This window comes from Mytilus edulis, chromosome 7 (assembly GCF_963676685.1).
Source record: "Mytilus edulis chromosome 7, xbMytEdul2.2, whole genome shotgun sequence".
NCBI classification, from domain to species: Eukaryota; Metazoa; Mollusca; class Bivalvia; order Mytilida; family Mytilidae; genus Mytilus; species Mytilus edulis.
This window is the reverse complement of record NC_092350.1, coordinates 67,771,734-67,784,348: the sequence shown is the minus strand read 5'-3', so window position 1 is coordinate 67,784,348 and position 12,615 is coordinate 67,771,734. Positions and strand designations below refer to the sequence as shown.

Genomic DNA, 12,615 nt, shown 5'->3' with positions numbered 1-12,615 from the left:
AGGATTTGTAGGCTTTGGAAACTCGGAAAGATTTGAGTATCGCTTCTCGGCCTTTTGGCTAAGATCAAAGTGTAGTATCTGTTCTTATCAGCTTAATATCTGATACGTACCCCATGTGGGTACTTCGATATTAAACTGATTTTTGCAACTAGGTGAGATGTTAGGTGCTTGCACCGCTCTTGCCACGAGTTGGCCTGGTATTGCAGTACCTCCAGGATCGGCTCACTCCCCCTGTTTGGGGAGAAAATTAAAATAGAAAAATAGCTTTCCCTTCAATAGCCTGCGAAACAGCCCCAGTAAAATATTCTCTAATGCTTTTCACTGAGCACTACATGTGTACTTTTTTCTATATATCTTTCTTATTTAAGGAGTTTGCGTAAATTGTATAGTTTTACTCATTGTTGTAAATCATTCTACTTCTCGTGCATGTAAAATAAGTTGCATTTTCTTTTTTTTCTTTTTTATGTCTGTTCTCTAAAAAGTTCTTTTCTTTTCTTGTAATGTAATATTTTTGTTGTCGCTTGCTTGTATTTATAACAGCACATGTCAGTGTATTAATGTATTCTCGTTCCTAAAAAGAAACTCTATAAATTTTTAGCGTTACGGAAAAACGCGGGGAAAAGAATTACGTCCCCTTCTACTGTTTCAATCATCGTTAATAGCGACGTCGCCTCAGAACGAGGGCAAACGATGGAAACTGCAGTCGGCCGGTAAGTTTTTTCCTCCTTCTGAAATTTATTTAAAAATTGCTGTACCGGTCAATTCCTTTAAAAAATAGAACAGGTGAACTGTTTATGTTTGTGTTAACTAAACGAGACAGTGAAAAGTCCGTGCTGATTGTGAAAAAGCGTTGAATTTATTTTCTGATTAATGAAATTTCCTAGGCTTTAAAAACTGCGTTCGTCGGACCTAGGATGAATCAACATGATCATGTTATTTCGTTCGATTAAGATTAAATACGTATACGTATGTTATACGTTTAAAAATATATTCTGGCGACTTGCCGTATTTCACAAGCCGCTTTTTATTTTCACACCCGTTTTGTCATGCAGAAATCGTTTCATGCTGTCAGGTATTTGAAGCAAAGCAAGATCTCGTGTTTCGTGTGCTTTTTGTATATAAATTTGCAAAATTTGTGTAGCTTTGGTTAAAATTAAAACACCGTGTTTGAGTAAGAAATAGGATTTGTAGGCTTTGGAAACTCGGAAAGATTTGAGTATCGCTTCTCGGCCTTTTGGCTAAGATCAAAGTGTAGTATCTGTTCTTATCAGCTTAATATCTGATACGTACCCCATGTGGGTACTTCGATATTAAACTGATTTTTGCAACTAGGTGAGATGTTAGGTGCTTGCACCGCTCTTGCCACGAGTTGGCCTGGTATTGCAGTACCTCCAGGATCGGCTCACTCCCCCTGTTTGGGGAGAAAATTAAAATAGAAAAATAGCTTTCCCTTCAATAGCCTGCGAAACAGCCCCAGTAAAATATTCTCTAATGCTTTTCACTGAGCACTACATGTGTACTTTTTCTATATATCTTTCTTATTTAAGGAGTTTGCGTAAATTGTATAGTTTTACTCATTGTTGTAAATCATTCTACTTCTCGTGCATGTAAAATAAGTTGCATTTTCTTTTTTTTCTTTTTTATGTCTGTTCTCTAAAAAGTTCTTTTCTTTTCTTGTAATGTAATATTTTTGTTGTCGCTTGCTTGTATTTATAACAGCACATGTCAGTGTATTAATGTATTCTCGTTCCTAAAAAGAAACTCTATAAATTTTTAGCGTTACGGAAAAACGCGGGGAAAAGAATTACGTCCCCTTCTACTGTTTCAATCATCGTTAATAGCGACGTCGCCTCAGAACGAGGGCAAACGATGGAAACTGCAGTCGGCCGGTAAGTTTTTTCCTCCTTCTGAAATTTATTTAAAAATTGCTGTACCGGTCAATTCCTTTAAAAAATAGAACAGGTGAACTGTTTATGTTTGTGTTAACTAAACGAGACAGTGAAAAGTCCGTGCTGATTGTGAAAAAGCGTTGAATTTATTTTCTGATTAATGAAATTTCCTAGGCTTTAAAAACTGCGTTCGTCGGACCTAGGATGAATCAACATGATCATGTTATTTCGTTCGATTAAGATTAAATACGTATACGTATGTTATACGTTTAAAAATATATTCTGGCGACTTGCCGTATTTCACAAGCCGCTTTTTATTTTCACACCCGTTTTGTCATGCAGAAATCGTTTCATGCTGTCAGGTATTTGAAGCAAAGCAAGATCTCGTGTTTCGTGTGCTTTTTGTATATAAATTTGCAAAATTTGTGTAGCTTTGGTTAAAATTAAAACACCGTGTTTGAGTAAGAAATAGGATTTGTAGGCTTTGGAAACTCGGAAAGATTTGAGTATCGCTTCTCGGCCTTTTGGCTAAGATCAAAGTGTAGTATCTGTTCTTATCAGCTTAATATCTGATACGTACCCCATGTGGGTACTTCGATATTAAACTGATTTTTGCAACTAGGTGAGATGTTAGGTGCTTGCACCGCTCTTGCCACGAGTTGGCCTGGTATTGCAGTACCTCCAGGATCGGCTCACTCCCCCTGTTTGGGGAGAAAATTAAAATAGAAAAATAGCTTTCCCTTCAATAGCCTGCGAAACAGCCCCAGTAAAATATTCTCTAATGCTTTTCACTGAGCACTACATGTGTACTTTTTCTATATATCTTTCTTATTTAAGGAGTTTGCGTAAATTGTATAGTTTTACTCATTGTTGTAAATCATTCTACTTCTCGTGCATGTAAAATAAGTTGCATTTTCTTTTTTTTCTTTTTTATGTCTGTTCTCTAAAAAGTTCTTTTCTTTTCTTGTAATGTAATATTTTTGTTGTCGCTTGCTTGTATTTATAACAGCACATGTCAGTGTATTAATGTATTCTCGTTCCTAAAAAGAAACTCTATAAATTTTTAGCGTTACGGAAAAACGCGGGGAAAAGAATTACGTCCCCTTCTACTGTTTCAATCATCGTTAATAGCGACGTCGCCTCAGAACGAGGGCAAACGATGGAAACTGCAGTCGGCCGGTAAGTTTTTTCCTCCTTCTGAAATTTATTTAAAAATTGCTGTACCGGTCAATTCCTTTAAAAAATAGAACAGGTGAACTGTTTATGTTTGTGTTAACTAAACGAGACAGTGAAAAGTCCGTGCTGATTGTGAAAAAGCGTTGAATTTATTTTCTGATTAATGAAATTTCCTAGGCTTTAAAAACTGCGTTCGTCGGACCTAGGATGAATCAACATGATCATGTTATTTCGTTCGATTAAGATTAAATACGTATACGTATGTTATACGTTTAAAAATATATTCTGGCGACTTGCCGTATTTCACAAGCCGCTTTTTATTTTCACACCCGTTTTGTCATGCAGAAATCGTTTCATGCTGTCAGGTATTTGAAGCAAAGCAAGATCTCGTGTTTCGTGTGCTTTTTGTATATAAATTTGCAAAATTTGTGTAGCTTTGGTTAAAATTAAAACACCGTGTTTGAGTAAGAAATAGGATTTGTAGGCTTTGGAAACTCGGAAAGATTTGAGTATCGCTTCTCGGCCTTTTGGCTAAGATCAAAGTGTAGTATCTGTTCTTATCAGCTTAATATCTGATACGTACCCCATGTGGGTACTTCGATATTAAACTGATTTTTGCAACTAGGTGAGATGTTAGGTGCTTGCACCGCTCTTGCCACGAGTTGGCCTGGTATTGCAGTACCTCCAGGATCGGCTCACTCCCCCTGTTTGGGGAGAAAATTAAAATAGAAAAATAGCTTTCCCTTCAATAGCCTGCGAAACAGCCCCAGTAAAATATTCTCTAATGCTTTTCACTGAGCACTACATGTGTACTTTTTCTATATATCTTTCTTATTTAAGGAGTTTGCGTAAATTGTATAGTTTTACTCATTGTTGTAAATCATTCTACTTCTCGTGCATGTAAAATAAGTTGCATTTTCTTTTTTTTCTTTTTTATGTCTGTTCTCTAAAAAGTTCTTTTCTTTTCTTGTAATGTAATATTTTTGTTGTCGCTTGCTTGTATTTATAACAGCACATGTCAGTGTATTAATGTATTCTCGTTCCTAAAAAGAAACTCTATAAATTTTTAGCGTTACGGAAAAACGCGGGGAAAAGAATTACGTCCCCTTCTACTGTTTCAATCATCGTTAATAGCGACGTCGCCTCAGAACGAGGGCAAACGATGGAAACTGCAGTCGGCCGGTAAGTTTTTTCCTCCTTCTGAAATTTATTTAAAAATTGCTGTACCGGTCAATTCCTTTAAAAAATAGAACAGGTGAACTGTTTATGTTTGTGTTAACTAAACGAGACAGTGAAAAGTCCGTGCTGATTGTGAAAAAGCGTTGAATTTATTTTCTGATTAATGAAATTTCCTAGGCTTTAAAAACTGCGTTCGTCGGACCTAGGATGAATCAACATGATCATGTTATTTCGTTCGATTAAGATTAAATACGTATACGTATGTTATACGTTTAAAAATATATTCTGGCGACTTGCCGTATTTCACAAGCCGCTTTTTATTTTCACACCCGTTTTGTCATGCAGAAATCGTTTCATGCTGTCAGGTATTTGAAGCAAAGCAAGATCTCGTGTTTCGTGTGCTTTTTGTATATAAATTTGCAAAATTTGTGTAGCTTTGGTTAAAATTAAAACACCGTGTTTGAGTAAGAAATAGGATTTGTAGGCTTTGGAAACTCGGAAAGATTTGAGTATCGCTTCTCGGCCTTTTGGCTAAGATCAAAGTGTAGTATCTGTTCTTATCAGCTTAATATCTGATACGTACCCCATGTGGGTACTTCGATATTAAACTGATTTTTGCAACTAGGTGAGATGTTAGGTGCTTGCACCGCTCTTGCCACGAGTTGGCCTGGTATTGCAGTACCTCCAGGATCGGCTCACTCCCCCTGTTTGGGGAGAAAATTAAAATAGAAAAATAGCTTTCCCTTCAATAGCCTGCGAAACAGCCCCAGTAAAATATTCTCTAATGCTTTTCACTGAGCACTACATGTGTACTTTTTCTATATATCTTTCTTATTTAAGGAGTTTGCGTAAATTGTATAGTTTTACTCATTGTTGTAAATCATTCTACTTCTCGTGCATGTAAAATAAGTTGCATTTTCTTTTTTTTCTTTTTTATGTCTGTTCTCTAAAAAGTTCTTTTCTTTTCTTGTAATGTAATATTTTTGTTGTCGCTTGCTTGTATTTATAACAGCACATGTCAGTGTATTAATGTATTCTCGTTCCTAAAAAGAAACTCTATAAATTTTTAGCGTTACGGAAAAACGCGGGGAAAAGAATTACGTCCCCTTCTACTGTTTCAATCATCGTTAATAGCGACGTCGCCTCAGAACGAGGGCAAACGATGGAAACTGCAGTCGGCCGGTAAGTTTTTTCCTCCTTCTGAAATTTATTTAAAAATTGCTGTACCGGTCAATTCCTTTAAAAAATAGAACAGGTGAACTGTTTATGTTTGTGTTAACTAAACGAGACAGTGAAAAGTCCGTGCTGATTGTGAAAAAGCGTTGAATTTATTTTCTGATTAATGAAATTTCCTAGGCTTTAAAAACTGCGTTCGTCGGACCTAGGATGAATCAACATGATCATGTTATTTCGTTCGATTAAGATTAAATACGTATACGTATGTTATACGTTTAAAAATATATTCTGGCGACTTGCCGTATTTCACAAGCCGCTTTTTATTTTCACACCCGTTTTGTCATGCAGAAATCGTTTCATGCTGTCAGGTATTTGAAGCAAAGCAAGATCTCGTGTTTCGTGTGCTTTTTGTATATAAATTTGCAAAATTTGTGTAGCTTTGGTTAAAATTAAAACACCGTGTTTGAGTAAGAAATAGGATTTGTAGGCTTTGGAAACTCGGAAAGATTTGAGTATCGCTTCTCGGCCTTTTGGCTAAGATCAAAGTGTAGTATCTGTTCTTATCTATAATTATCGAAGCGAACTGTGGGGGTAGCCGCCTAGGGGCTCTATTACCCACGGTCCAGAGATGACAAGCCAACATTACGACAGGGACGCGATGAGGCAAACGGTGAAGGTCAGGTTTTTTCACGGTACGAAGAAAATAAACACCAGAGAGAGGGTCTTGAAGGAAGTCGCTGATATTTTAGATGTCACACAACTGCAGGCAATTTATAAGTGTGGAGATGGTCGAGAATGGTATTTGAAATTCTGCGATGAGACGATTCCTAGAAGTTTAGGCCACGGGGATGCTTTAGATGGGAGTGATGGGATGAAGATCCGGATGGACAGGCTGGACAAGAGAAAAGTAAAGTTTCGTGTGCATTGGTTCCCAATGCACATGAAGATGTCTCTTGTCCAGGATTACTTTGAGTCTCTTGGGAACAACGTTATTGTGGATCATGAAGACCAGACCTACGGAGCACTGCGTCTGCAGACTGGGGCCATCAGAGGTGAAATGATTGTCACAGAAGATCAGTACCATGGGATTCCATATAGGGCAGCCATTATGGGCAGACCTGTCCTGATTACCGTCTTGGGCAGGAGATCACAGTGTTTCAAGTGTGGTTCCTTCGGCCACCAGAGAGCAACCTGTCCAGACGGAGGAAAACAGCCCCCAGTGCAACGGCGCAATTACGCAGGGGCTGTTACAGGACTAAACCCAGTAGCCTCTGAGGTCCCTGATGTAGAAGTAGTGCAGACGGCAACACCTACAGTGACTACCCAGGAGGATGGTAATGGGCTCCCGCAACCTCAGTGCGGTGGAGCGGATGATGGTACAGATAACCAATCCCAGGCGACATCACCTGAGGTAGGAGAGGAGCAAGTGGTAGTGGAGGACGATGTGATGGACTTGACCGGAGACAGTAAGAAGAGGATGAGGAGTGATAGTGGTGATGAGGAACAGGACGAGACAGCGGAGGATAGTGGTGGGAAAAAGAAAGCAGCATGGAATGGTGGATTCAAGCAGGAAGTTATCCCAGGTATGCTTATGAAGCCGATAAGTGACACCCCGGACTCTAATTTGAACGCTTAATGGACTATGAGAATATTGTAACCCCCCTTGTTTTGATTACGGAAATGCCCACGGACTATGAGACTGAATTGAGTATAATAACCCTTTTGTATGGGTTTATTTTGTTTAATTATTGTAGTATTATACTTTTTCTTGTTATGTATTTAATTTTCATTCTTTTTTTCATTGAGATTAAGTTTGTTTATTTAAATCCCCCTTTTTTATTTTTGGATTTAAAGTTTTCATTTAGAGCCTCAGTGCACTTTTCTAAAGTTTCTTTTCATTGTTCTTTTTTTCGTTCACCTGTTGATAAAATTCTGTTCACCTGCCTTATAATTACGTTTAAATTTTCAAGGCATTTAATTATCACCTGTTTTATTTTTGTTACTATTTTTAATCACACCTGTGTCGTGTGTTTATACCTTTATTTACTTTATAGACTGATTAGTATATATTATCTATGTAATAATATTATTTTTTTCAAACTTTAACCTTTACAATGAATACAACTGATAAAAATGTTTTGAATGTAGCTACCTTAAATGTAAATGGATTATTAGATTACCAGTGTCAGTATACCTTAAAAGAATTTTGTTTACAGCATCATATAGATATTCTTTTTTTACAAGAAACACATGTTTCTAATTCAAATATTTCAAAAAAGTTAGATAATTATTTTGATTTTTATAGATGTTTTTGGAATTTTGGCTCTAATAGAAGTAGAGGAACAGCTATTTTTATATCTTTTTCGTTAAATTTTTCTATTGTAAAATATCATAGAGATTTAGATGGTCGTTTTCAATATATTGATATTAAAATTGATGATGTATTATATAGATTGTTAAATATTTATGCACCTAATAATGAAGGTGAGAGGAAAGTTTTTTTGGATGATATATATCCTTTTATTTTAACACAGAATTGTAAGATTATGGGGGGTGATTTTAATTGTGTAATGAATCCTAAAATAGATAAGAAAGGTGGTAATCTAGAACGTGGTTCTATCGGGTCAGATAAAATTAGTCAGATCGTCACAGATTTTGAACTTGTAGATGTATATAGACATTTAAATCCTACGAAATTTAATGTTACCTGGTATAGTAAAAATATATCATGTCGATTAGATAGATTTTACTTTTCACGGGCTTTAAAGCCTTATATTAAACAGTGTTATAATTTACCTTTTTCTTTTTCTGACCATGATTGTATTGTGTCTAGTTTTATTAATAGTACAGAGGTGAAAAAAGGTGACGGTTATTGGAAATTAAATGCTTCTATTTTAAATGATAAAGTTTTTTGTGATAGTTTTAGAGAATGGTTTATTGAATTCACTAATGAATTAGATATATGTATTGAAATGTGGGATTATTTTAAAGAGAAAATTAAAGATTTTTGTATTAACTATTGTAAAAAGAAAAATAAAGTTAAATATAATGTTATTAAAGAGTTGGAAAGAAAATATTATAGATTATGTGGTGCAGAAAAATTGTCACCTGGACAATATTTTGAACAAATTAATGAGTTGAAAGTTCAGATTAAACATTTTCATTTAGATAATTTTAAAGGTAGCCAAATCCGAAGTAAGGCAAAATTTTTAGATACTTCGGAAGTTCCGGGTAAATATTTTTTTCAAAAAGAAGTAAAAAAAGGTAAAAAGAAAAATATTACAGAAATTAGAGATGTAGATAATGTTTATAATAAAATAGATGATATTGTTTTGCAATTTGAAAAGTTTTATACTAATTTATTTATGGAAGAAGAGATAGATGAAAATATTATGAATTTTTTCTTAAATGATTTACCTCAATTAGAGGCTGATGATAAAGATATTTGTGAGCAATGTATTACTATTGATGAAATAATTGAATCTTTAAAGGGTATGGAGAATAATAAATCTCCAGGACCCGATGGGTTATGTAAAGAGTTTTATTTGAAATTTATTGATATATTTGCACCTATGTTATTAAAATTGTATGAAAATATTTTTGACGAGAATACTTTGTCAGATTCTCAAAAATTAAGTTATATAACTCTTATATGTAAAGATCCATCAAAACATTTTGATGTAAAATTTTATAGACCTATTAGTTTGATGAACTATGATGTTAAAATTTTAAGTAAACTCATTTGTAAAAGAATGGGTATTGTATCTGATAAGATTGTTGGTATTGATCAAACCTGTGCTATTAAAGGTAGATGTATTTTGGATAATGCCCATTTACATCGTAATATTATTGATTATGTCAATCAGAAAAATTTGAAATGTTGTTTTTTATCAGTTGATCAAGAGAAAGCTTTTGACAAAATTATTCATAAATTTTTGTTTGCTGTTTTAGAAAAGTTTAACTTTGGTCCGAATTTAATTAAATGGATCAAAATTTTATATCATGATTTAAAGTCATCTATTATTGTTAATAATTTTATTTCGAATCCAGTAAATATTACTAGATCAGTTAAACAAGGCTGCAGTTTATCGCCTTTATTGTATATTTTATGTTTAGAACCTTTTGTTCGAAAAGTTTGTTTAGATAAGGATATTGTTGGTTTAAAATTACCAGGTTCGCCTGAAGAGTGTAAAGTATCTGTTTTTGCAGACGATACTATGGGTATTCTCACAACTGATGAGAGTATAAAAAAATTTGTTTATCTTATGGATCTTTTTGGTAAAGGATCAGGTTCAAAATTAAATAAAAGTAAAACGAAAGGCATGTTTTTAGGTGCCTGGAAAAAGAGAAAAGAAAACCATAGATTTGGTATTGATTTTGTTGATAATTTGAAAATTGTTGGTATTAAAATTGGAAATAATTTAACTGAAGATGATATTTGGAATCCTATTTATATAAAGTTTGAGAAAGTTTTAAATAACTGGAAAAGTAGAAATTTATCTTTATTGGAAAAATCTATTATAGTTAATACTTTAGCATGTGCTAAAATATGGTATGTTGGTACAGTTGTACACATGTCACAATTTTATGTGAAAAAGTTTCAAAAATGTATATTTTCCTTTATTTGGAAAGGTAGAGTGGAACCATTAGCCCGTAACACTTTATATTTAGATAAAGTTGCGGGCGGTTTAAATGTAGTTAATATTGATTTAAAGCTGAAAGCGTTACGCTTGAAGCATTTACAAGATATTGTTAACAATAAAGATGTAAAGTATTTAAAGTTTTCTATTTATTGGGTGGGCTATTCATTACGTTGTTTTAATAATGAATTAGCTTCACTATCCGTTCCACATAGTGATCTCATGTCACCTTTTTATAGCTATTGTGTTAGTATTTTGAAACTGTTTAAGGACAAGTGTCCTGATCAAGTTTTAGGTGGTTTGACCACTAAGTTATTATACAAGGCATTGTTGGAATATAACAAGTATGTACCTAAGGTGGAAACGAAGTTTCCAATTGTTGTTTACAAACCTATTTATAGGAATGTTTTTGACAAATTTATAGATAAATTTTCAAGGGACGTAATGTTTAAAGTTGTTCACCAGATTTAACCGGTGAATAACTTGATGTTTAATTATAATGTATATAAAAGTAACAAATGTACTTTGTGTGCGAAATCACCAGAAACTATTAGTCATTTATTTTTTGAGTGCAAACATGTTGCACAATTGTTGTTATTAATAAAAAATTGGATCTTTTCCCTGTCGAAGGGAATATTGAGTTTGTCTTTTTGTCATATAATGTTTGAAGATATTCATTTGTCTGATAAGCATATTAAAAGTGTTGTATTATTATTAATTGGTTTATACTGTAAAACTATATGGATTAAAAGAAATATAAAGAAATTTGAAAGGAAACATGTTTTACCAAATGATTTATTCATATTTTTTCTTTGTCAGGTAAGACTCAGAATTTTGGCAGATTTTGAGAGGTTACCGGAAGAAACTTTTAGTAAGTATTGGTGTCAAGACAACCTATTTTGTAGAATAGTGGATGAAAAATTAGAAATTTTGTTCTTTTGATTTGATGATTTATAGAGTAATTTATTCAAAAAGGGGGGTGTTCCACTCGTCTACTAGGTTTTTATATCTAACAATGAACCTGATAGCAGGTTCTTTGTCTAAGTATTTACTATTTATATAGAATAATTTAATCAAGTATATTTGGTATTATCTATTATTATATACATATTTCTGTTACAATTGTACTGTCTGTGATATTATGATTTTATAATTGATTGTATACAGTATATGATATGATATCTTTCGTAATAAAATGTTTGAAAAAAAAAAGTATCTGTTCTTATCAGCTTAATATCTGATACGTACCCCATGTGGGTACTTCGATATTAAACTGATTTTTGCAACCAGGTGAGATGTTAGGTGCTTGCACCGCTCTTGCCACGAGTTGGCCTGGTATTGCAGTACCTCCAGGATCGGCTCACTCCCCTATTTGGGGAGAAAATTAAAATAGAAAAATAGCTTTCCCTTCAATAGCCTGCGAAACAGCCCCAGTAAAATATTCTCTAATGCTTTTCACTGCTACATGTGTACTTTTTCTATATATCTTTTTTAGTATTCTATTTAAGGAGTTTGCGTAAATTGTATAGTTTTACTCATTGTTGTAAATAATTCTACTTCTCGTGCATGTAAAACAAGTTGCATTTTTTTTTTTTTTTATGTCTGTTCTGTTCTCTAAAAAGTTATTCTCTTTTCTTGTAATGTAATATTTTTGTTGTCGCTTTCTTGTATTTATAACAGCACATATCAGTTTAAAAATGTTTTCTCGTTCCTAAAAAGAAACTCTATAAATTTTTAGCGTTACGGAAAAACGCGGGGAAAAGAATTACGTCCCCTTCTACTGTTTCAATCATCGTTAATAGCGACGTCGCCTCAGAACGAGGGCAAACGATGGAAACTGCAGTCGGCCGGTAAGTTTTTTCCTCCTTCTAAAATTTATTTAAAAATAGCTGTACCGGTCAATTCCTTAAAAAAAAAAGAACAGATGAACTGTTTATGTTTGTGTTAACTAAACGAGACAGTGAAAAGTCCGTGCTGATTGTGAAAAAGCGTTGAATTTATTTTGTGATTAATGAAATTTCCTAGGCTTTAAAAACTGCGTTCGTCGTCGGACCTAGGATGCATCAACACGATCATGTTATTTCGTTCGATTAAGATTAAATACGTATACGTATGATATACGTTTAAAAATGTATTCTCGCGACTTGCCGTATTTCACAAGCCGCTTTTTATTTTCACACCCGTTTTGTCATGCAGAAATCGTTTCATGCTGTCAGGTATTTGAAGCAAAGCAAGATCTCGTGTTTCGTGTGCTTTTTGTATATAAATTTGCAAAATTTGTGTAGCTTTGGTTAAAATTAAAACACCGTGTTTGAGTAAGAAATAGGATTTGTAGGCTTTGGAAACTCGGAAAGATTTGAGTATCGCTTCTCGGCCTTTTGGCTAAGATCAAAGTGTAGTATCTGTTCTTATCAGCTTAATATCTGATACGTACCCCATGTGGGTACTTCGATATTAAACTGATTTTTGCAACCAGGTGAGATGTTAGGTGCTTGCACCGCTCTTGCCACGAGTTGGCCTGGTATTGCAGTACCTCCAGGATCGGCTCACTCCCC

General features: G+C 34.1%; 7 non-coding genes and 1 pseudogene across 7 annotated transcripts; all 8 read left to right on the top strand.

Moving 5' to 3' along the window:
* Nucleotides 1-38: 38 nt before the first annotated feature.
* LOC139483657 (U2 spliceosomal RNA) lies at nucleotides 39-231 on the top strand. Its single transcript, XR_011655072.1, has one exon. It is a non-coding gene; the product is annotated as a U2 spliceosomal RNA (small nuclear RNA).
* A 987-nt stretch (nucleotides 232-1,218) lies between these two features.
* Nucleotides 1,219-1,411, top strand: LOC139483687 (U2 spliceosomal RNA). The gene has a single exon (XR_011655097.1). It is a non-coding gene; the product is annotated as a U2 spliceosomal RNA (small nuclear RNA).
* Nucleotides 1,412-2,397: 986 nt separating this feature from the next.
* LOC139483686 (U2 spliceosomal RNA) lies at nucleotides 2,398-2,590 on the top strand. The gene has a single exon (XR_011655096.1). It is a non-coding gene; the product is annotated as a U2 spliceosomal RNA (small nuclear RNA).
* Nucleotides 2,591-3,576: 986 nt separating this feature from the next.
* Nucleotides 3,577-3,769, top strand: LOC139483679 (U2 spliceosomal RNA). Its single transcript, XR_011655092.1, has one exon. It is a non-coding gene; the product is annotated as a U2 spliceosomal RNA (small nuclear RNA).
* Nucleotides 3,770-4,755: 986 nt separating this feature from the next.
* LOC139483667 (U2 spliceosomal RNA) lies at nucleotides 4,756-4,948 on the top strand. The gene has a single exon (XR_011655082.1). It is a non-coding gene; the product is annotated as a U2 spliceosomal RNA (small nuclear RNA).
* Nucleotides 4,949-5,934: 986 nt separating this feature from the next.
* On the top strand, nucleotides 5,935-6,040 carry LOC139483681 (U2 spliceosomal RNA; annotated as a pseudogene).
* A 5,198-nt stretch (nucleotides 6,041-11,238) lies between these two features.
* Nucleotides 11,239-11,429, top strand: LOC139483675 (U2 spliceosomal RNA). The gene has a single exon (XR_011655089.1). It is a non-coding gene; the product is annotated as a U2 spliceosomal RNA (small nuclear RNA).
* Nucleotides 11,430-12,422: 993 nt separating this feature from the next.
* LOC139483672 (U2 spliceosomal RNA) lies at nucleotides 12,423-12,615 on the top strand. The gene has a single exon (XR_011655086.1). It is a non-coding gene; the product is annotated as a U2 spliceosomal RNA (small nuclear RNA).